Source organism: Dreissena polymorpha, chromosome 14 (genome assembly GCF_020536995.1).
Source record: "Dreissena polymorpha isolate Duluth1 chromosome 14, UMN_Dpol_1.0, whole genome shotgun sequence".
Lineage (NCBI taxonomy): Eukaryota > Metazoa > Mollusca > Bivalvia > Myida > Dreissenidae > Dreissena > Dreissena polymorpha.
In genome coordinates, this window is record NC_068368.1 from 64016537 (window position 1) to 64042234 (window position 25698).

Sequence of the window (25698 nt, forward strand, 5' to 3'; positions counted from 1 at the left end):
TGTCTTTGATCAGTCAAATATATTGAAGATTTTAATATCGCTATATTGGAAACAATATGTATCTGTTCAAAAGGATCAGTGTTAATAGTACACAGCATTATGTTAGACAGTGGGTGCCTGTATATACATGTAATATTATATAAGTTTTGAACACAAGAAAAACGGAAATTAACAAATAAATAAGCAGTTTGAAACGTTCATGGTCTTTCGTCAATTTTATTAAAATCCAACATCGTATCTTAACACTCATAGATCTGCACAATCGGCAAGAACGCTACGTTATTTATGGTGATCGGCGGTGGAATACTTTTAAAATTTTAAATAATCGAGTATTCAGTCATTTGTTCCGAGTCTTCGAAAATAATAATAAAAAAAACACTACCAACGCATTCCGTTTGATTTTAAAACATTGACATAGTGGTCATTCCGTGAAATAAAAACAAGACAATATATTTAGTATGTTTATTGCAGCATTTATATAAAACGTGGTGCATAATAATTGAATGAAATAAAACACTAATAACAACATTGAATCTGTAACAATATATCAACGACACTTGTTTTCTTCAATCATTCAACTAAGCATAACATCATTAAGACTCAGGTTAGCTCAAGGGCGCAGCAGCTAGATGACTCCGGGGAAGTTTTCTGCAACTTCCCTCAGGCAGAGCAAGACGGCAACAGTTCATGTAGTGACGAAAAGTCGACTTCCGAGGCAGACCTAGAGACGCTTTCTGAGGTTTCCGGTAGAGCGTGAGGCGTGACCGTACGGAGGGTTGTCGGTGGCGGTCAACCAAACCCCGCGAAGCCATCGAGGTCATTTATGGAGATCTCAGGGAACTGGTGTCCGAAGTAAGAGGAATAAAGTCCAGTCAAGCGGGACTCGAGGCGCGCCTATCCCAGACAGAGCATTCCTCCGTTAAGCAGGTAGCTCCCGTTAATGAACGTGCGCACAGGCCCCAGCAATCAGGGTACATGCAGTCATCCGATGAACGGATAACACAGTCTGATTGCAACAGTCTTGAGGCAAGAATATTGCCTTCAGAATACGGTCAGCCCAGAGGACGATGTAAAGAACCTAGTAGGCCCGTGTCAAGCCAACCTTTTGTTAGCAGCCAATAACTTAACCATGCAGAAAATCGAAACACAAATCGTGCCCCAATGCAACACATGCCCATCATATTGAGACGCCATTACCCTGCAGGAGATCAAATCTTTAGTAACGATCGATGTTGTGGTCACTTATCGTCGCATGGCCTCAATGAGACACGCATATCTAGGCCACACGAGCGCATGCGTATCCCTCCATTTGACGGTAAAGAGGATTGGAAAGTTTGGGTGACTCGTTTTGTTGTGATCTCAGATCGGTTTGGCTGGAGTAATGATATGCGTCTTGACCAGCTTCTACAAAGACAAGAAGGTCAAGCCGCCTAATTCGCCTTCACACAGCTCCCACCTGCAACGCTTCGCACTTACCTGGATCTTAAAGCGGAGCTAAATAGCAGATTTAGAGTAGTTCAAACTTCAAAAACATTTGCGGTCAAGTTCACACGGCGTGACCAAAGGCATGGTGAGTCTTACGCCGCGGAGCTCAAGATGCTAAACGATAGAGAGCACCCTCACCGCGATAGAAGAACCAGAGATGAAGACCTGTTTCGCAGATTCCTTGACGGTTTGCAAGATGAAGAAGTTAGGTTTGAGGCAGAATACCATAAAGAGACTACAACGATTGATGAAGCGGTCTACAACGTGGTGACACTAATGCAAACCAGAGCGGGATTTGAGGGCGAGCGGGGTCATTAAAGAGCAACAAGGAGAGCGGTTGAAAAAGAGTCTTTCTACAAAGCACAGTCAGCTCCAAACAAGCAACCATCATACAACAAGGCAATTAAATGGCATAAGAGGCCTCAGCCGGACGCAACAGAAAGCAACGACTGAGTGTTACAACAAATATTAAAACGGCTGGACACCTTGGAAGGAAGAACTAGAAGTGGCAATGGGGAAAGAAGAAGAAGAAGAGAAGTGAAATGTTACCGCTGCCATGGAAAAGGCCATTTTGCACGAGAATGCTTGGCTGACCAGACTAAAAGAGATGTTAAAGAAACAGTGCCCAAGAGCATGAAGAGAAGTGAGAATACTTTAAACTTGCGGCAAAAGGGAGGTCCCAGTAAAAGATGAAGGAGGCCAGCCAAGCGAAACGGTGGATCGCTTGCGAGGGAACGAGGTGGTGAGATTAGAGAGAGCGAAGCAGCTGGCAGATGGGGTCTATGTCAGATGGGTTGGTAAATGATATACCCGTAACGTTTACCACAAATACTGGGGCGACAAGGGCAATTGTATCAAAAAGAGTGTTTGAACAATTGCGTCCCGAGAGTCGACCGATGCTTTTAAAGTCAGCCTGTCTAATTGGAGCGGGGGTGCTCCCATTAGAGATGCAGGTCAGGCGAGATTGAAGTTGAAGTGTGGTCCAGTGACGATGACTGAAGAGGTAATAGTAGCGGAAATAGAAGACGATGCCTTGCTAGGTTATGATATTCTGAGAGGGAAACAGGATAGGCCAGCAGACATCTTGTTAAGCGAGAACAAGATTGTGTTAGATGGGAGCGAAATACCAGTTTTCCAGGTCGGTAGGCCAGGTAGGACAAGGCAAGTAGTCGTAGCGAGTGACATGACGGTGCCAGCTCAAGCTGAATCTGTGGTAAAGGTGTTCGTTGAGCGGTTTGAGACTGATGATGATGACAAACAGGCGGACTTTGTAGTTGAACCAACGCAGCAATTCAAAGAAAAAAATCCGTTACAGATGGCGTCAACTTTAGTCAATTTGAACCAATCGCCAGCCTGCATGATCGGGGTTCTTAACCCTTTCATGACTGAAGTTCAGCTGAGACAAAAGGCCTACATGTTTTTAAATATCCAACACTACCTGGATAAGTATCCATGGACTGATTTTATTTTATACGTGAAACACGTTATGTCGTGAAAGGAATTAAACTAAAGCTTTATCTGGTGTTAATAATGTCCAGATCACTTTTAATGCAACACACAGCACGCAAAACGCATTTAAGCGTTATTTCTAACAGGTATCTGACGCATTACTTACAAATGTTTATTGCGAAAACAAAAGGGGACATAAATATGCTTAAATGTCTATAATCGTGCTTTGTTGAACAGTCCGATCGACACGTCGTCTACATATAAGACTTTTCAAAGCAGTTTTCGTTATCCGTTATCAAAAAATAATTGCACGAAAATGGTACCATACATGTGCTTATTTTTAAGAGCTTCGTGTCTTTAACGCATCATGTTTGTTTCGGAGTGTTTATATTTTATATAAGGATAATTCTTTTGTTCTTTTTGAACAAAACTGTGTTGGACGTCCTTATTTTATGAAAAGCCATTGACATATAATTTAAATTGACTATAATGTATGACACCCAACGTCCAGCGGAAATGTAATCTTTCGCAAATGAAAGATTAATGTGCAGTGAATAGGTGTGATTTGTTTATCATAATCCAATCACACTTCTTATCAGGGTTCCAATTTTGTCCCTTGACAAAACATATTTTGTCAAAAATTTCACAATAATTCATAGTGATGATATAACTAGTTTTTGTAGCCTAAATTAGCGATAGTTCATTGGGATCAAGATATAATAAGACATAGCAGTACAACTAAAAAGAAATTTTGTTTGTACCTATTTTCATATTTACGGGTATATACGGCTTTAAGTAATACATTATCGTTTTACAGCAATAAAACGAAACGAACTCATGCTTTATAACATACTTCATCAAGATTGATGATCACATATTAAGCAATAAAAGTTTACGAATTGCAACACTTAAGTCGTAACACTCGTTTTGATATACTGCGTTAGTAAAAACAAGCGAACTTTCAAAGTGTTTTTTGTGTACTTCGTATTACTGTTAATATGTGTTTTTTTTCTCTTTTACTGACTGACTTGTGAATACCTTTCTAATTATGAGAGTGTTTAAAACAATCACATAATATATTAAGGACTTTGACGCGATGTTATATACCGAAAATACACAATGTGAACCACGTCATTTTAAATTTCATAAATTTGTATAATGTTTAAGTATGAAAGAGGTATAACGTTTGTAGTTTGTAAGGAACAACTTCATATCACACGAATCAAAACCCAAATAGCTTCACTGTTGGACATTAAATAGTTAAGGGGAACGCCTGAGCCGAGTTTGTGTCTAAAGACAGACAGACAAACACACAGTAATAAGCACGGACAGATAGGTCCACTGCCATTATAGTATCCACCTTCCCCTATTAACTACGTATAACACAATACTCCGTTCAACGATGGGAGTATGCCAAGCGCTTGTAAATTGTTCAAAGCGATTATAAGATGTATGACAGAAATACGAACTTCAGAATTGAGCGACCCAATTAATTCAGGTTTTTATTTTTTTTATTTTAAATATTTCATTAACGGTTTGTGAAAAAAAACATGAAGACTTTTACCGTTTGATCATTTATTTAATTCTCGTTTTTTTACTAATTCTTTACGAGAAGCGAACATACATTATTTAATGATAGACAGTTTTGCACGCATGCAATACGGCATTAGTTATTGGCTCAACCAGACACACACGCAATTAATTTGTGAAAGAACGTATCGGTTATTGAAATGTCAATGTTTATACTCTTCGTTATCAACGACACATAAGATGCCATTTATCAAAACCAAATTTGATCCTTTTATTATTTATAACCATTAGCACGGTTCATAGTGTATATTATTCACTCCGAAACTGATCTCATATTTACCAAGCATAAAAAGCACTGACATTGACAGCACATCTTCAAACTCAAAATATTTTTTGGGATGATATGCTTGTTTTGTTTTCTTTCGTCTAATGAAGGAACAATTTAATCAGGCACAGAATATCCGAAAGACAAATAGTTTCCTTTTATTGATTAAGATTCTCATAAGCAAGGATAATAATTCACTTAGTTGAATCGCTCTGTATTTCACCTCCGAACAATCCCTGTAAAGGAAATGTGGTTATATACTCTGTATTGATAATTTGATGTGGCCACACCGCGTTCATGGTACGATTATCAGTACCTGATGAGGTAAATATGCAGTTGCAATTGTGCAGCCAAAATGCTTTGAGAAAACAGTGCGATTACGTATGGTTAACTACTTAATCGAATGGAAAACCAATTGACGCTGTTATTCAAATTATAAATACTGTATTTCAGACCTGTCGCACCAATTAAACTTGCAGATTCTGTAACCTAACCCCAGTAGCTGAGGACACCTCGGATTTTTCTGTTAAGATTATTTCCACCTTAGGTTTTTCAAGACTGTGTAAGCTTTTGATCTCTATTTTCTATCGGTTCTATCGGTATACAGAATAGGCCAGCGTTGTTATCTCCGAGCTATGCATATCACAAAGTCTAGTGCAGTTTGGAAAGTGTCTAATACGATCATGTTGTCAATAACTCTACCGTTGAATATAACTTCAATGGTGACATTTAACCAAATGACTTTTTTTTCAGATATAAAGATGAACCCCACATTAACCTTACAGAAATCTTGTCTACGACCTTTCAAGGGCTCGAAAAACCGTCCTGAGGTTGAATTTGGCGCATGCACCTACACACAAGACCAATAGGAAGCAATATGTATGTATGATACAAACTGGAAAACTCAGTGACAGTTTTCGAATGAAGGTCAATTATCTCGATTTAAATGTTTTGAAGGATACCAAAAAGAAATCACGACGGAACGTAAAGTACGAAACGTGTCATTTGTTATTGTTGACCACTGCGAGGACTTAGATTTATTAGCTAGAGTTACTATAACTATACAATTTATTTACAACTATATTGTGAACGAATGTGTTTAACTCAAAACGACAGCATATTTAGCCCGCAGACTACTCAGCTAGCTTGTTAGTGTTCCTGTTCTAATAAGTATTGACTTGTATTTTGTAAAATTTAAGGCTTTCAACCGTAAATATAGTTCTTGATATAATCAATGGAACATATTTTTGGTAGTAAATTAACTATACTTCATTTAAGTGTGGATATAAACGGTTGTAACAAAAGCTTCTTGTAATCTTATACAGCAAAATATATACAGTAGTCCGCGATAATGGCATAGAACTGTAGGTCGACTGTCGGATCGCAATCGAAAGAGTCGGAACACCCTCAGTATTCTGTCGGGACCATGTCGGGACGCAAGCGAAACATTTTAGGTAATGTAATACAATTATGATTTTCGAGTCAAGACTTTCAGATAATTGTCACGAAATTTGATATTTTCTTATTCGGGACACTGTCGGCTATAGAACGGGACCGCAAATATTAAATGCTTCATCTATAAGATTTATTTATTAAATATATCTATTTAAAATAGCAATTAAGTTGGGTCCTTCTGTTTCACTTCACGATAGGTCGTGGTATACTTATAGTACTGTGTATGACCACTATGAATCATTTCATGTTATATCCTAGTCATCAAGGACAATATATAGCATAAGTTAATGTACATGTACCCATTTGTTATATCGACAAGGCGGACCATTATCGCGGATATAACATGTCAGAAGCATATTATCTAAGTGTCGCAGGGAAATTAAACATACTTTGCAAAGTTTGCACGCAACGTTTACTTATAACATTTCTTTGATGCAAATACAAAAACATGTTGTGTTTGCTCTTAGGGCTAAACATAACAACATACTTGTGCACCAGACGGCTCTATTCAGTGTTTATCTATTATCAGGATGCAAGATGGTAATTTGCATTATTTTCTGTTTCCGAAAAATACAATGACATGTACAACCCAAACAAGGTTGAACTTGAATTTACCATGTTCTTGTACGTGGTACGATGGCAACAATGCGATAACGCGATAGTGCGATGGCGACAATGAGATGGTACTATGGCGATAATGCGACAACGCGATGTACGATGGTGACAAAGCAAAATTCATATCGTACTGTCGCCATTAAAGCATCGCATTGTCGCAATCGTACTATCGCATTATCGCCATCGTTCTATCGCGTTGTCGTACTGTCGTCATCGTATCATCGCATTGTCGCCATCGTACTATCGCACTGTCGTCATCGTATTGTCGCACTGTCGTCATTTTTATCACATTGTCGCATTGTCGCCATCGTACTGTCGCATGGTCGCCATCGTGTTGTCGCACTGCCGTCATCGTATTATCGCACTATCGCATTGTTGCATTGTCGCAATTGTACTATCGCACTGTCACCATCGTATGGTCGCAGTGTCGTCATCGTACTATCGTATTGTCGCCATCATACTATCGCATTGTCGACATCGTACTATCGCGTTGTAGCCATCGTACAATCGCATTGCCGCCATTGTACTATCGCACTATCGCATTGTCGCCCTCTGTATTTTAATTTGTAACCACGATGGCCTAATGGTTTTCCGTAATAATATTTAACGGGTGGTTTAGTGTTAGCAACCATGCCATTACATGCGATGCTGTGTGATTTCAAAACGATAAAATGACAATTTTAAAGTGTTTGATTATTTACGTAGATAATTACAGTCGATAAACACAAAAAGGAAATTAAATATTTTGCATGCGTATTTCAAGGATTTATGTCTTATTTTACTTAACAAAATGGAAGGTAAGAAACGTATTTGCATTAATATTGCTTTTTGAAAAACGTTTATGTAGGTTGAAATATTGTTTTATTTTGTTTAATGTGTTTGATTTAAATGAATTGCTATTAGCTAAATGTTTGTTTACTTTTGTTATTTTTATTGTTTCTTGACTAAAAGTAGTGTGATCACTTCATTCAAAATTGAATTAAAGAATATTTATTAACACAGATGCGGGAGGGCTTAATTATTGTTTAACATTTAACATATAATGCATAAATAATTCATATTTCAGTAAAATACACTTCTTCTTGTCGATATATTATATAGTTTGTTCCGACTTTTCGATGTAAATGATCATTTGAAACGTTGCAACAACTGATATCGAAGGAACTTGTTCACAGTTTGTTAAAATTATGATTTTCATAATAATTGTCACAATTTCAAAAAACTATGTAGACGTTATTTTTAAACAAGCGAAATTACACCCCTTACCAAGACAAATGTCAGATATAATGGTTAATTAATAGACTATCAATATACGCAAACGGTCGAATAATATTGCGTTTCAAACGTTTTTCCCCGATTTTTTGGAAAATATTAGTACAACAATAGTTTATGTTTCACCAATATATGGGCAGTGATTTGTGAAAAGGAGTTTAAATGCATGTGCGCAAAGTGTGTCCCAGATTGGCATGTGCAGTCCGCATTGGCTTATCAGGGACGACACTTTCCGCGTGTATGATATTTTTCGTTTAAAGAAAGTCTCTTCTTAGCTAAATTTAAAGTTTATGCGCAAAGGCTAATCAGGGACGACACATTACGCACATGCATTAAACCCCCTTTGTACAGAGCACGGCTCATATATTTAAGCCTGCGTGGCGCAGAGGTAACAGAGAAGTTCTGACAGTGCAGTTGTTGGTACAAGCGCTTCTCACCAAGGCGACCCGGGTTGAATCCATGTCCCAGCGCATATGAGCATGGTTGGAGCTCATTATAACGGCCAGAATGGATTTCCTACGGGTACTTACTTTTCCCCACACAGCCAAGACCACGCCGACATTAAATATCTTTAAGTAAAAACCAGTTAGCTGTAAATTGCAGCTTATTTAAAATATAATTAGAACATTATTGAGTCTGGTAAATTAATTAAGGAAGGAGTGCTGAGAAACACTCCGGGTCCTCACATAATGGAGTCTCAAGCGCTGAAAGACCTCATACACTTTTAAACACATACGCACATCGCAATTATAAGGGATAGGCATTTGCTTTCAGAGGTCATGGGTTCGAATGCAATAGTGTAAACTTCATTTTGTTACTATTCACATTATGTTAGACGGTTAAACATTGTGTATTTGTTAGGTTGAATATTCCATGACATTTTTTAAATACGAAATTCTGCGAAAAGAGTCCTTTAAGGATAGTGTCGTTTGTCTATAATAATTCATTTAAGTTCTTATTTTATTTATTTGAACAATTGTATTCAAATAATAATGGTACATACCTCCTTAAAAAATATTCGCCCTTAAATCATCTGTATAAATTATTATCAACTTGCCATCCCAATGTGTGTATGCTCGTAAGGCCAGCATTTTTTTATTATCTGTTTTACGGGAGCGACCGACCCTATTTTTCGACAAATACAAATAAAAATAAAAGTCACTTTCGTTTTTTTTATTTACATTTCACCCGCCGACCTAGTATTTTATCCAAAGTAGAAAAAAAAACAATTGCACAGATTGCCGAAAGTGTTGTTTAAAATTTGTTTATAATACGGGTTGTTTCGTTGTGCCAATTCGACTTGTAAAGCGTCAGCGATTTTCATTGGCTATTGCAGCCAATACCACACGCTATTAGCCAATCGGTGAGTATTTAACAAATGATTTTCATATTGCATTTCCGAAATGGCGGACATTAACATCAACGAGACACATGTAGCATATTTGAAAATCAAATTAATTAAAAACGAAGCAGAAACAATTTCAATTAGAAAGATAATTTTCAGAACACCATTGTTGACATCATGCCCATAGTATGTGATACGAAATTCAAAATAATAATGAGTTTTTGCCGATGATGCAGAGGTGTCACCATCGATAACTTTCGATGTGTTAAAAAGTTTTGGGTAGTTTTAATAAATATGCGTATTTATTAAAATGCATATCCTGTAATATTTTTATAGATAAAAATCAACATCCCGAAAATGTCCAAGAAGTACTACTTTACGTTTCTTTATAATGAACATGAGGACTGAACCACAGGTACTTGCATAAATAATCCCATTCCCCACCCACCCATATATATTCTTTATTCAGAAAAAAAAGTATGCAAGACAGCTTCTGAAGAAAATAACATTGGGTCCCAATGTTCGTATGTCCGTCAGAGACACAAGAAAGTTTTTTTTATATATTTCTTTGACATTATTTTTCAAAAATGAGTTATCATTTAGCCGAAATATGATGTTCTTTCAACTGTAAATAATGTTTTCATACTGGAAGATTTGTACTGCAAGGAATGCAAATAAATTTATCACACCTCAGGCTCTGTTGATAAATGTGCTCAGGGCCCTCGTTTGGCCGTTTTTGGGGCCGAAATTCGGCCCCATTTCCACCTGAGAATAGTATACTTTTTTCCCCTATTTCACCTAAAAATTCCCCCCTCCCAAACACTTTACTTTTATACCTATGTTGCCAGATGGTATCTTGTTATAAGCCTCTGATTAAATGTATATTTATGTAAATTACATTAAAATAGAGCAATATAAAGTGTTGAATGATTGGTGAAAAGATCTTGTAAAATTCCACTTTTCGCCGAAAACGACGTGAAATTCCCCCCTCTAAGGGCCCTGGCCCCAATTCCCCAAAGTGTAGCAAGGGCCCTGGTGCTCAATCGGCTCTATGTATTTGTTCCAAGAGTTATTATTATCTTCACATTTATATAGCTCTCTCTGTTTATTATATATCCAAAACATGTTATTGCTGTTTCTCCTTAAAATAATACAGACAACACATTCCATAGAAATTTTCATTTGAACTTAAACTGTGAATAAGTGAGGAACAAAATAATATGTGCAAAACTTAACACCATTTTATTTTGACAATACTGTGAGCCTTTTACGAAATTTTTAAAATAAAATACTATTTTAAAATATACAATAACATAGTTCAAAAGTTGTGTTCTATATATAATTAACCTTGCGAGTAAGTTATATACAGTCAGCAGAGTAATTCTACTAGAACAATTTAAATCCTTGCTACATGTGATATTTAATTCTTTATACGGCTTTCACTTAAAAAATGTTAAATAAAATAAATATAGGTTTCTAAGTATATTGTGTCTTTTACCTCAATATTTTGTTGGGGGTAATGTGGAGCCAATGGACATGATACAAAACCTACGAAGATTACCGCCAAACAATGTCACATACAAAATAATTATCACCTAATCCATGCGTTTTGAGAGAATAATATTGTTTAACTCTTATATAAGTAAATATCAAGCATGTGAAACAAGGAAGGGTTATTTTTAACTCCAAATGTATGATTTGATCACACCTAGAAGAAGAAAACACTAACATGTTACACACCAAATATTGAACCCCTGACCCTTGCAGTGTCTGTGTTCTTAGGGATTATCAAAGACATTAATCTATATAAATCAGTTGACCCCTGAAGCGCAAACAGTTTTGACCACGGAGACATGCTTTCAGGAAACTTAGCAAAGAGCCACTATATGATTGGCAAGCAACGCAACAAACCAAAAGGCCTTGCGGTTTCAGAGATTGATGATATTATTTATATTTATAAGCAAAACAGTAACCCCTAGGGAGGGCAAATTTTCTGCATGATTTGAACAAACTTCAAAGAGAACCTCATAACGATGTTACACACCAAATAGTGTAGTCATGCCTCTTGTGTTCACTTTAGATATATAAACACTATAACTCTCTCTGAATATAAAATGAAATGCAGCACATGTTTTTATAAGTCTATAACTCACGGTTTCTTAAATAAAATATTCTCATTTTGTGTACTAGAACTTTCACTACACAAAGTTTGGATCAAGATCAATTCAAGCGCAGTCTGATCAGGCTCCAAAGTGTTCGCTGAACATCTTTAGAAGTACTGACTGAATGACAATTATGTTGAACAGTTTGGATCCTGATCAGACTGCTCTTTTAGAGCCAAAATGGTCGCAATCGCCCTAAGGTCCAATTTCCTGTTATATGGTTCATTTTTTCTCATGATTGATACAAATTATCATGATATAAAGCAAGTCTGTTGTATATTAAATAGTATTTTTAGTGTGCATATTCCACCCACGGATGAAAGTTACAAAGTTGGTTGTTATTTAAAGCTAGTAAACAATTTAAAAAGTTTTTAATTCATTTTTATTTAAGTCAAATGCATGCTATATTTGATATAAACATGCATATGATTAACACTCAACAAAAGTTTAGCGATCACTAATATACACTACACACCTGGCGTGGTTAATGGTCTCTATTGAAGCAATATAGTATAATACATGCGAATGGTGCTTTTACATATAAATATATATAAAAATATGTTTACTATTATTATAAAAGCTTCTACAACAGTCTAATACGATATATAAAACACTTAAAGGTTAATGCAAGTATACATAAGGTTAAATTGGCTTAATTTTAATTTTTCAAAAATAAAAAAATTATCAGTTTAGATTTTTTTTTTTTTATTCTTTTGGTAGACTGCTCACTTTTCATGATTTTATTTTTATTTTTATTTATCCCCCTGACTCAATTTTTTTGAAAAATATCCCGTAAAAAAAATGCTGGCCTAAATTGCACTGTTGATTGCATGCACCTTTACATCCTGATTTGCATGTACATGAGTATGATTAAGGCTGACCTCTGTATTTGATCTCGATTCTATATGTCTAATACAGTTCTTGCATCTCATTCGTGTTTTGCTTGTTTGTATCTACATCACATATGTATGATTTATTTTTGGACTTTGTTCAGTTGAGGCACGATTTTTATCAGAATCGATAAGAATGTGCATTCAAACTCATAATTCTTCAATTTGTTACAAGGAAGTGCACACATACATTCCGGTTCAAACTTTATCTCTGTGCGCATCATATTGCAGGGAGAAAAGTAATCCACATAATTTATTCTCATATGCGAACACATTTTGTTTCATAACTACCTTAATATTTAAATGCAAAATGCACACGTGTACAAATATACGATACGTATAATGTCAAGGTAAAAAGAAGCCACACTGATTTAAAAATAATGCTTAAAATATGTTTTTCCTCAGTATATATCAAAATTATTTGTTTGCGTGTAAGCTATAACGAGTTTTTGCATAAAGAACTTACTTGTATATAGTGTTTTCTTCTATTGATGAAATTCAAAACATATAAAGCAAGAATATTGCAGAGAGATTATTTATAAAATTGAATCTCCTGATCTAACTGATTAAAAATTACAAATGGCATATAAATTATCACGAAACAAAATGTCCGACACAATTAACGACTTTAAATGCGATACGAGTAGTCAACAAGCAACATTCATGCATGCATTTATAGAAACTATGCATGATATTTGACCGTTTTCCCTATTATTATCGGATTTTGACGACAACGATATCCGGAAGATCAACCCGTCGATGGAAGACGGATGTGTACCTACCCTTAACACTCCTGCCGACACCGTACCGGAGAAGATCCCCGGTATAATATGTAAAGATTTAAAAAAATAAGCTTGCCCCCGTTCGATAATTTCCGTAACCCGTCATCAACAATAAAAGTGTTCGAAGAACTCTTCTAACTTCACTTCATATACTTCACATAAGACGTCAAGTGCAATTCGGCGTGTATTATTCAACAACATTATAGCCCCACAACACGTACGTCAGCTATGTCTCATACACCATTTCCACATAAATTGTGCATAATGAAATAGGCGACATTGGTTACAATATAAAGGCATAGTGATGATTCGATTTAAATATGCAACCCGTTGCGTGAATGTCTATACTTCTTTACACGACATTGTAGTTCATGTGAAATTTAGTTGCATTGGGAGGCAATGAACTTTGAACTTAAGTGCGAGTCATACATGCTATTGCTGCTGTTGTAGATCCAGAAGTATATGCAGTAAAACTGCGATAACTCGAGGAAGCACCGGACTGACCTCGAAACAATTTGCGCTTTTATTGTACTTGTCGTTATAAGGAAGTATCAACATAGTAAAAATCCAGATTAAGCGGAAAGTGTCGTCCCTGATAAGCCTGTGCAAACTGTTATAATCTTCTAACAAATATAATTAATTGCCTACGTACATATTGTATATTATTATATTATGTATCTTATATAATTGTATACAACTATTGTCATTTCAGGAAATGAATGCCAGAGCAGCGGCCAAAGTGTTCCCATCAACTGAGGTGGGTAATCCAATCCGTTAACACTCCACACTTCTGCTGTTTCAATTTTCAAAATGTGTGTTATAAACTCACAATCAAAGGGGCAATGGCTATATGCAGCCAGCATAAAACCAGAACATTCTGCGGCTTACTCGCAGGTTGTTCAGTTTTTTTGCTGTTTGCTGCTCATTAATATCTTAGGGTTGCATATGAAGACTTTAAAACTTGAATCTAGTAAGAAAGGTCTTTGATTTTTTTAAGGGACAACAAATGCGTCAAAATGCATAGCTGAGCAGTATAGGGTTAAGTACTCAATTTCTCTCCATTTTATTGCTGCTGGAGAGAAGCATAATTTGGCTAAATTGAATTTGATATATCGGGTATTCTATATGATAAACATCCACGCTACAAACGGGTTTTGCTAAATATTTGAACAACGTGAATGTGTTTGAAGAAGTTAATGTTATTTATATACAATATAATAGATTGTTATTTTATATAATTATATTAATTTGTGTTCTTGATATTAAATTTGTGTTAAATAACAAAATACGTAATTTGTATAAAAGTTGTATGAAACTAAATTTAAAGATACAAATTGTTATTTATCATAATACACTTGTGCAGGCCAGAGGAATAAGCGAATATACTGTAGATTAATTTATTCTTATTGACATGAGATTTCTTGTATTTATTAAATATGGCATTTTCCGTTTGATCTTTAATTCGTTGATTTTTTGTATAATGTCTGATTATAATCTTTGAACTTGAACATTCGTTGGACATTTTATTTTGTGGTTGAGAATACCCACAAAAATCTACAAAATTAGTGTCTGAGGAATAATAATGGTTTAACAGCATTTTGTTTTTAATATTTGAAGCGATACACAACACAGCACATACGTGTCACTGTTGTGGTGTGGTCCAGACCTAGGTGCCGAGTCAGGTCCAACTGGTCATCTGTGGTCTGTGTCCAAGCGTAAATGTTGTTCTCAAAATTGCAATTGGGTTACACATCTCAATATAGATGTATGCCCCTGAAAAAGGTATAGAGGCTTGTCTGAGTTTTTATCTTTAAATTTCAGATCAACTGCATCAAATGTTTACGGCTTATTGGGATATTCATTAAAATTCCATGTGTGTAACCAGAACAGGAAAGAGAGGCTGGTCTTAGTTAGAGCTTCAATCTTTTTTTTTGAGCACAATTGCATGAAAAGCTTATATCTTATTGGGATACTTTTAACCGTTCGCAGTATTTATTGTCTTTGGGAAGATCTTGAGGAAGCTTCCACAGAATGGGTCAAATCTGAGACCTTATATGATCTCTGTGTAGACACGATATCAACTAGGTTAGTTTGACATTAAAAAGATTAAGCAGAATGTTTGGAGTAAAAAAAGTTACCAAAAATACCCTCTTTGTCACAGGCATAACAGACATTCCCATGGCTTACTTCAGGGGCGTATAACTCAGGAACATGTGGATCACTGCTCGTGAAACATGTGTCTTGCACATCTACGCTTCATGGTGATGTTTCATTACAAGCTTCAATCCAATCGCTTGATAAAATGTGGAAGTAGTTCACAATACAGACTTCAATTAATTTATGCTTCTGCCATTAAAATGGGTTAAAGGGCCTATGCAGGATCTGACTTCTGAATGTAAATTAGAGCTTGCTAGCAAAATGATGATTATTCATCCACAAGAGACTAACTAGCAATGTTTTATGAAAAGAATTTATTATTTAAAAAATGCACTTAGTGGAAGCCTTGTCTGTATTTATTCAGTGTTCCATATGAATAATGCGTCATTTTAAGTCTACCAGTATTCGGACCTTCTCAATTGGTAATAGTATTAAAATAAAAAGGTCAATGTCAAGGTCAAAATGTGGTGTGGGTCATGATGTGGGTGTATCATGAGAAACAATGCCTGGGAGGATGAATGTTGGGCGTTGAAAACTGAAGGTGAGCACTCTGTAAAATAGTTAGACAAGTTTGGGCCAATATTAATGTAAGTTCAATATACAAGATATGTAGTTATTCTGGGCCATAGGCTCTAGGTCAATGTCAAGGTCAAAATGAGGAAAGTGTGATGTGGGTATATGTCATTGGATAGTATTTAAATACAACATATCAGACTTTCCGAAACTCTGTCGGACCTACAGACATGTCCGACATTACATTTAAGGGCCGATCAAAATTCTAAACTCGTCAGCCTGAAATATCATATCAAATATTTTCAGTTTTTTTCCCATGAAATTCAAAATATTATAGATCGTTGGACCCACACATTCCTGAACGTGAAATACGATATACCTCGCTGATTAGTTAAGCCTTGCTCTTTTGATTGGTCCATCAGGTTTTTCCCCCTGTGTTTGATGCAGAATTTTCTTATGGAAGTCTACATATATCAGTGGTTCTCTGCTTCTTCGCAACGACTCGATAGGTATATGCATCAAGACAGGCTCGGTACAAATGACATTCATCGATTCAACAGAGTTGAATTTGCGACTTTTTATAGAAAACAAAACAGCTAGGATTTAGTTATCAACGAACACGCACAGATTGATGGCAATTTTTACAACCAGTTGATTTTTTTTTTCCTTCTTTCAAAAATTGTATCCATAATGAGGAAATATTTGTATATCTTAAAGCCTGAAAATCCCAAAACGCCCGTTAGGAGGAAAGCGTCCTGCTTGTAAATTTGCGGAGTTATGAAAGACAGACAGACCATGATTGTCGTTTATTCCATTTACTGGTAAAATGACATGCAAGGTATGTCTGGAATAAAACATTGTTCACAATATTTCTGTATTTCTATTTTATTTTTTATCAAGATTTTATTTATTAAAAGAATTTTCTTTGGTCTGACACACTAACCTTAGGACTGACAAAAGACTCTGGCCAGTCAGACCAAATGTCTGACAGAAGGCTGTTGAGTTTCGGGAAGTCTGACATCTACATGACGTATGCAAGTATCAAAGCTTTGTAGGATGCATTATCGATGTTAATAGAAACATGTCATTTTTTATTAAAAAGGTATGGACGGACAGAGGAATTAACAAGGAAATGGATGGGCTTATTAGAATGTCACCCACACAAGTGAAAATGCACAACTTCTTATTACCAGGAACCATGAATGGAAACATGCTTGTTAAATGTTGACAAGTGTAGAGAAATATTTCTCTAATTGATGGACAAGAATTTTGTCTGCGGATTGTCGAATATGAAAGTATGTTGAATATACATGGTTTGTAGATATTTTGGACTTGTGGCCTTACACTACAAATAAACTTTTGTTCTTGGCATTTCATAAAATAAAGACTATAGTGTCATCCTTATTGCCTTACAAATACATGTTTTTAGCTGACATTATAGCGACTTATAAGGTTTTTGTTCTATATAACAAAGTATTATTTGGCACTGTAACTGCAAAATTTAGCTTACTTTTTTTTTTCATTTCTATTTGTTCTTTTTCCAAAACCACGGGCGCTCGATGGCAACGACTCAATCATTCGACTTTCCGTTGTGATTTTTTTTAAATGCAGCTGCAGCCGTGATTTTTATGAGCCTTATGATTATAATGCATACACATACTAAATCAATAAAAATCTTCCGACGAAACGTCTTCTTAAAAAAGATAGTTTGACTATGTATATATATATTGACAAGGTAAGCCACTCGCCATTTTAAAAAGGAACGTAAATGCCTCATTACCCATAATTACATTGCTGTCACTCCGCTCGCTTATTGAAATGCGCGCACAGGCCGGTAACCTCGCTTCTGTTTCTATATATGGCTGGTGGGGTTAGTTCTGATAGTTATCATGTACTGATTCCTATTGAGAGGTATAAATCTAACTGGATTTCTGTGTACTTCTCCAAAAACGTTCTATGAAAAATTGACAATCGAATCTATGTTCTATGTTCTTCGTCTTCACAGCCCTTGTAGGCTACACACGTCGTTTTGAGTAAGTGTCTCAGCACTATCACTGTCTGTTAGCTTTCTCAGACAGATCGCAGTCTTTGCGCGCGCGGATGCAGCTCTGTTTGACATCGGATTATGAATTTCGAAATATTTGTAGCGTTCATTATGAAGAGAAAACCAAAGTCTTCGACATTGTAAGTCTATGCAATCTAACCTTGAACACTCAGCTTTTGACAGTTTACTTTTATTGTAAAGAAATGTGCAGTCAATTAGAACGCTTACTTTTTTCTCGGCCGAAGATGTTTCCCAGAAATGTGGTGATACCTGATTGATTTGTTTTTGGATAGGGTTACGAACCGAAGTGAGACCGGGGCACTCTCTCCGCTTGGGACAAACCAAAACATAGCTAACCGCAACCTTAATGTACAGGTTACACTTTACCAATATTTAGCCGAGTAACATAACTGAAAATCAAGATGAGCGCAGGATCGAGGTTGAAATTATCTGACACATACCCTATATTTGAAATCAATATCGGTCGCTGTATTAAAGTAAGTATACATTTATAACTTCGTTATTCGGAACTGACTACCTCACTGTACCGGTAAAGTTCAATCTAGCCTATTAAAGAAAATACAAATCTGTGACAGAACCCTTTACATTATTATTTCAGTATGACAGGATTAAAACATCGGGTGACACCTGTGTCAATTCTAATTTATTTCGGCTGACGAAGGCACAGGCGATTTTCGGGCGGTCAACTTTCAACGATGGGGTTTGATCATACGAACCACAAATGAACTAATCGTACAGGTCCGCGAAGTTAAAGTTTCTGCACATTTTGACACCCTGTACCAAGCTTTTACGGTGGTAACTCCGTTTCTACACATCAAAATATGAAACATTCTGTTGAACACCACTGTTTTCGCTCGATCACTTTAATTTCAGACGACGCTCGTGCGCCGTTAAAAAATCAATAAGCGTCTCGGAGACATTGAGTTGTCGATTCGCACTTCACTGTTTTCGTACTCATTCAGCCGTTTCGTCCTCAGTATTTTGAGGCTTGATTTTTTTCAAAATAAAAAACGTTGGGCGGAACGATTTTCGATTGGCGTCGGAGATGAGAATCCAGGAATTTATTTTCTATTGCCTTATTTGGAGATTTTTTTTCATTTACCTATTTTTTTGAATTTAATGCACTTTTGGTGTGTTATATAACAGTATGTTATACACAAATGTTCAAGCTTACAACTAAAAAATACTTGTGAGCCTTGGTAATTTAGCAGACCAATAATAATGTATGATAATAATGTACATTGATTTAACATATACACCCTTTCAGTTATTCGCATTTACTAGTGTTAGAGTTGTGTCCCTTAGCCGGATGTGACGTCAAACGGGGATACATAAAATCAGCCGGAGAGAAAATTGTACAGTGTAGCTGAAAAAATCAACGTATATATATATTATATTTATGAGTATTAAAGCTATCGCTTTTTGTATATTTCATTTAAGTTAGCTAAAATGTGAAAACATAATTAAACATTCCGTTCAATTTCAATGACTGAGTGTCAAGACAAATGTCATGTTAGAACATAAACTTTGAACTTAAATCAAAGATCTAAAATGTAAATAAATTCCAAATATTGAAAAAAGCGCCTGAGTATGAGTTATTTTCCGATAGTTTATATTTTTAAGGGTATTGATTATTGGCATAATATGATTTGAGTGCTTTTTTCACCACTTTGGGAACATAACCCATACCATCGAAAATCGGAATTAAATTGTCAATTTTCTAGATATTTTTTTGTATTCGTACTCAATTGTTTGTTGTAAAAGTTACATGAATAGTTTTTAAAGTAGCTATAATGCTTTAAACCTGCCTTTTTATTTTGTTGCAGCTGTATCCCAAGGATGTCCCTGGGGCTGTTTTACCTCAACTTCCAGAAAGATGCAAAGTAATAAAGTTGAGATTATGGTTGAAATGCCGGGGACATTTACATTTTACTTATTTATTTGTCATATTTTTTTTTAATAAGTCATGAAACTGATAACCGGTAAAAAGGAATACAGAGTATTTAAATAATATAAATTAGATATAAAATAATTCATTTTTTATTATTATTATTTTATTGTCAGGGTTTGTGAGATTTAAGTAAAATCATATTTATTTATTTTAATCATATGATGTCTGTTCATGTTGGTGCAATTCCTGTATCTGATTTTTGTTCAGATTTTGTTTCCTGAAATGTATTGATGTAAATTTCTGATTTCTAGCTATCACATGTTGTCTTTCATTATTTATTTCGCATTTTATGAAACTTCATACTGTTTAATGATCTCTGCTACTCAAATGTGCTAAACTTGCATTATTTCCATTGTAATAAAGCTTATATCACTGTTTTACAAGTGTGTTTACTCAATGGATTCCACAAACCTGTACCATATAAGATATCCTATTGAATCTGATTCAAATTACCACTCTTCGTTTGAGCATTTTATCGCGGTGTTCAATCAAAGATCTTTTTTATTGAAAGATATGTGGATTTATTGCCCCTGCGTTCAGCACAATCCAATTATCCGTTATGATCTGATACTGTGCCGACCATCACTAATTAACAACACGGTGTCATACGCCACAGCAGGGACCTATACTTGTACTGATCACAGGTGGCAATGTCTGGTCAATTAACACCATTTATGATACATCCGTGTCTTCTCGTGGTATTAGTAGTCATTTCTTGAAGTAATGAAACGCCAAATACTCAATTGTGCTTTTCTTAGATATGTAGCGTATTGTAAACATTTATAGTCATCTTCCCATACAGATTGCCAGAAACTAAATACTGTGTATATGTTAGCCAGCTGAATCATAATATTAAGTACTTAAAATCTATACATTTTAAATATTTAAAACATGTAATACTAAACATTTAACGTATTTAGCGGGTACCGGTTAAACAAAACTCCGTCATTACGTAGTCATATAAAGAGTGTATGGTAGTGTACGGAACAACATGAGTTAAAAAAACGCATTTTCATTTGACCACAGCGGGGTTAAATAATCTTTCCGAAAAATACAAATAATACAGATTTATAATTTAAATGCTATACAATGTATATTTATCATTCTGATCACTTATAAAGAGATTTCAATATACATGCATAGACAGTTCAATTCGCACCACGTCCGTTTTTTTACTTGTTTATAATAATTTTTCAATATTGCCATTCACTGTAAAAAATAAAACAACATACCATTTTCCCAATTGAAAAACCAAGACTTACCAGGTTACCTGTATATATAAATCAAACGACATTTTTTTGTTGTTGTGGTATGTGTATAATTTTGTTGTGTTTTGTCAATATGACTGTTGAATGTGTGTTTTAAGTACTGTGAAAGATACTCACTTTTTGTATTTGAAACATTATCGTTGCCTGCTTGGGCTGTCAACGACAACTTTATTCAAACTGCCGTATTTCTTCATGTGTGATATGTTTGAGAATACCTCATAATTACAATATATTCGGTACCTGCCTGGGCTGGCTATCGAAATACGTCTCAATGTTGGCACATGCTAGATGTTGTTAACTATATGCGTGAATTTCGCACACAATTTCTTGTAGCTACTTTTTGTTGTTTACACTATTTTCAATTTTGCGCTACTGTAACGTAGCTAGATATGTTTCTTATAAGCAATGGCACGGTTACTACTTGATCAAGCTCATTTTGTTATTCTTGTAACAATATCCTTACAGTTTTAGGACATTTCTGGGTTGAATCCAGAATATAATGGTTATGTATGCACTGTTAGCAACACGGTCGACTGTCCAGTTGCCATAAACTACGTTTATGTAATACTTATCTTATTTTTGTCTGGGTTATGAAAAGGCGTGACCATATATTGTGCCATTTTACATTGATATACACACCTAGTCAGGGCCAGGAATGCCAACATTTTTGTTATTAACCTGTTACTGGTAATTACATGTACATATTAAAAGGGTACACTTTGCATACTTTTTATATTTACGTTACTGAGATTATTTACTTTGTTTTGTTTTAACGAGTTATTTGATGCATTGCCAAATGACCTGCTTTATTTTAGTCATACTCTTTTGTGATTCTGTTTGAAATGGTAGAAGTAGAAGAAGTCATTGTTATTGTAGAGGTAGCTGTCATAGTACTTTATTAGTAGAAGGAAGTGATTTTGGGGGTGGTAATATAACAAGTATAAGTCATGATTAAAGTAAGAGTAATAGTAGTAGTAATAGTTGGTTTTCATTTAGTCACTGTCATAGTAAAGGTGGCTGTCCTAGTATTAGTTGTGAAGGTGGGGTTAGAATTACGTGAAGTAGAAGTTGGTAAAAGTATGAGAAATAATCGTTGTTGTAGCATGAGTAGTAGTACAGTGCGTATGATGCAGTGTACTGTCTGACCCTGACAAGATTTGAAACATCCCAACCAGGCGACAAGTAAAATGTTGACAACATGGTTAATGTCCACTTTCAATGACACACAGCCTCTTCTTTATGCCCAGGGGGCAAAAATTTCATGTATATTGGGACTACCAGAGACAATGTTACAATTAGAGAACATTAGAGTGTACAAATCAAGACAGAAATTACACCTCAGCCATTATAGTGGATTGCTGAAAAGTCAATGGGGCCTTCTGTACTATGGTATTTGCCAAAGAACAATTAGAACTGGTCGTCTTTACTTAAGGCAATTGTACTATAATAAATGGCAACGAGTTGAAATCATTATGAAATAATGACGAAGCACTTAAAAAGGCCACACGAATTTGTCTGTGACTTTTCAAGTATGCATTTTATCTTATATAAATGGTTATCTTTTCTTTCTTGATGAACTTTTTTGTTAAATATACTTGTAGTAATGTGAACAAATAGAAAAAGAAACAAGACAAAAAGAAAGCCTTGAACCTTTACAAACTGGGATCAATTAAAACTGGTAGGTTATTCAAACTTATAATTGAGACGAATGCAATGTCTTTATAAACCGGGAGTGAAGATTCCTACTACTTTCAGTAAATGAGTTATTTTATAATAAACATTTGAACCCAATATAGGTTTATACACAATGTCATATGTGGTTGTTGTTGAGGTAAAAAAAAAGTTATTAACTTAACCCATTTATGCCTAGTGGACTCTCTCATCCTTCTTAAATGTGATCAATTTATTTCCAAAATTAGGGATGATTAGTATATTTATTTCTATATTTAGAATATTTCTTACAGAAATTCCTTTAAGCAAACAGCGCAGACCCTGATGAGACGCCGCCTCATGCGGCGTCTCATCTGGGTCTACGCTGTTTGCCAAGGCCTTTTTTTCTAGACGCTAGACATAAATGGGTTAACCAATTATATCATCAACTGTCTAGAAGAACAATCATTGTCAAAGTTGAAACCAGGAAATTGATCAAACAACTTAAAGGGAACTTTTCAAGTTTTGGTAAGTTGACAAAATTGAAATAAATGTTTCAGATTTGCCAATTTTCGTTGTAGTTATGATGTTTGGTAGGAAACAGTAATACAGAACATTTACCATGCTCTAAAATATCCATTATATTCATCTTTTGATGATTAAAAAACCTATGGATTACTTTTTTTCTTTATTTAATTGTATTTTTTTTACTGGAGCTATTTAGTTCCAATGTTTACATTTATCAAATTTATAGCATTTAATGATAAACTTCAATATATGCCAAAATCTGTGAAAAGGTCCCTTTAAGCTGATTGACATCGATTGCAATTTGTAGATAAATGGATAGCATAGATATTAGGATGTGATTTCACAATTGCTGTCATGTTGCTATGAAATATGTATGTGCTTTGCAGAGACCTGGGGTATTTCAACAGACGCAGAATTCTGATTTCCAATGCAAGCAATGTACAGTTTTACGACATCTTTGACTCCAGCAAATTATATGTCTGGCATCATAGTCATACATTTGAGTTGCGCTCTGTGAAAAAGGTCCGCACAGGCTAATCAAGGACGACACTTTCCGCTTTTTATTTTTTGTTTAAAGGCAGTCTCTTCTTAACGAAAATCCAGTTTAGGCGGAAAGTGTTTTCCCTGATTAGCCTGTGTGGACTGCACAGGCTAATCTGGGACGACACTTTACACACATGCATTAAACCCCCTTTTCACAGAGCGAGGCTCACTTGTATTCTTAAGATGTTATTCAAAAGAACTAGAAAACTAGAGCACTGACAAGTAATTTTAATACCCCAACATACCTCTTTGACACTGGATATTATATAAGGGCCTTGACCATTAGTTCTGTATTTTGACTTTCGATCCCCAAGAATGACCTTCAATGTAGAAATGTGGTTCTTGTACAGGCATTAACTATCACATACAGGTTAATTAATTGTGTGCCATGTTATTTTGAAATCCTTGAATGCATGGAAAAGTAGAATGGACAAGCAGTAACTTGGCAATAAAATGCTGCATTTTGACCATTCACCTCATGTTATTACCTTGATTGGTGCCTCATGGGGTATAATAATAAATTAATATTAGTATAATGAGTAAAGAGCTAAATTACTTAACCCTTTGCCAAATTAGCTAATGGCTACAAATTGATCTAAAGAATTTGGATAAAGAAAATTCTATTTGGCTATAACTTTTCCGTCATAAATACACAAAAAATAACAAAAATACGTAGAATTTTGCCAAAGTGAGTCAAATTTTGACTTAAGAAAATTTTGAGTCAGGGGAAGCCTTCTTATTATAATACACATTTTTTTTGTCTGTAAAGTTAATGTTACCTTTATTAACACAAACTATCATAAACAGAGCTTTAAACCAGTAAGGAGAAACAAATCCATTTTTCGACTCTAATGTTATGAATAGTCTACTGACGTCACTGAATATTACCATGGTTGAAATAACAGACACAGTAAGAACTTGTTTAACTTACTGTAGCCCATTAGATGAATCTTCTAAAACAAATTGCAATCTTCTCCGGAGTTGACAATATTGGCTAATGACCCTTGGGTATGCTTCCATCTGAGATATTACCACTCTTGCCATGGGCAAAGATAGTTTGCGTGATGAAATTTCATATGTCAAAGGAGAATCGCATAAGACATTTCTATCTGTAGAACTGTAGCAATTGCAATACTGTAGAATATTAAAGGTGATGACAAAGTCAGTTTAAAGCGTTATAAAATATTAACAGTCTCCTAAGCAACAGTTTCTGTAGATCATGATGATTATCAAGACATGTATTTTCTCCGCTTGAAATTATTACACATGTAATTTTGTCAAGTCTGCTTGCGGTAAGCTTGATATATTTGTTACAATGGTCGAGAGTTTGTGGCTGCATCCGTCAGTTTGAGTTTGCTCTGACTGTAACTTCATCATTTATCATGCAATTTCAAAATATCTTACCACAAATATTCTCTCTGTTTCTGTCCAATTCAAATAATATATAACCCTTAAATCAAATTATTAAAAACAAGAGATGTGTTTGTCAGAAACACAATGCCCCCTACTGCGACGCTTTGATTTTTATTTCAGTTTACCTTTGACCTTGAAAGATAACCTTTAACATGACCTTTCACCACTCAAAATGTGCAGCTCCACGAGATACACATGCATGCCAAATATCAAGTTGCTATGATCAATATTGCAAAAGTTATGACCAATGTTAAAGTTTTCGGACGGACAGACGGACGGACGGAAAGACGTACAGACTGA

General features: G+C 35.3%; 1 protein-coding gene across 2 annotated transcripts in view; it reads left to right on the top strand.

Moving 5' to 3' along the window:
* LOC127859042 (failed axon connections homolog) overlaps positions 1 to 25698 on the top strand; it is a 141423-nt gene that overhangs the window by 38035 nt on the left and 77690 nt on the right. The gene's annotated exons all lie outside the window — the stretch shown is intronic.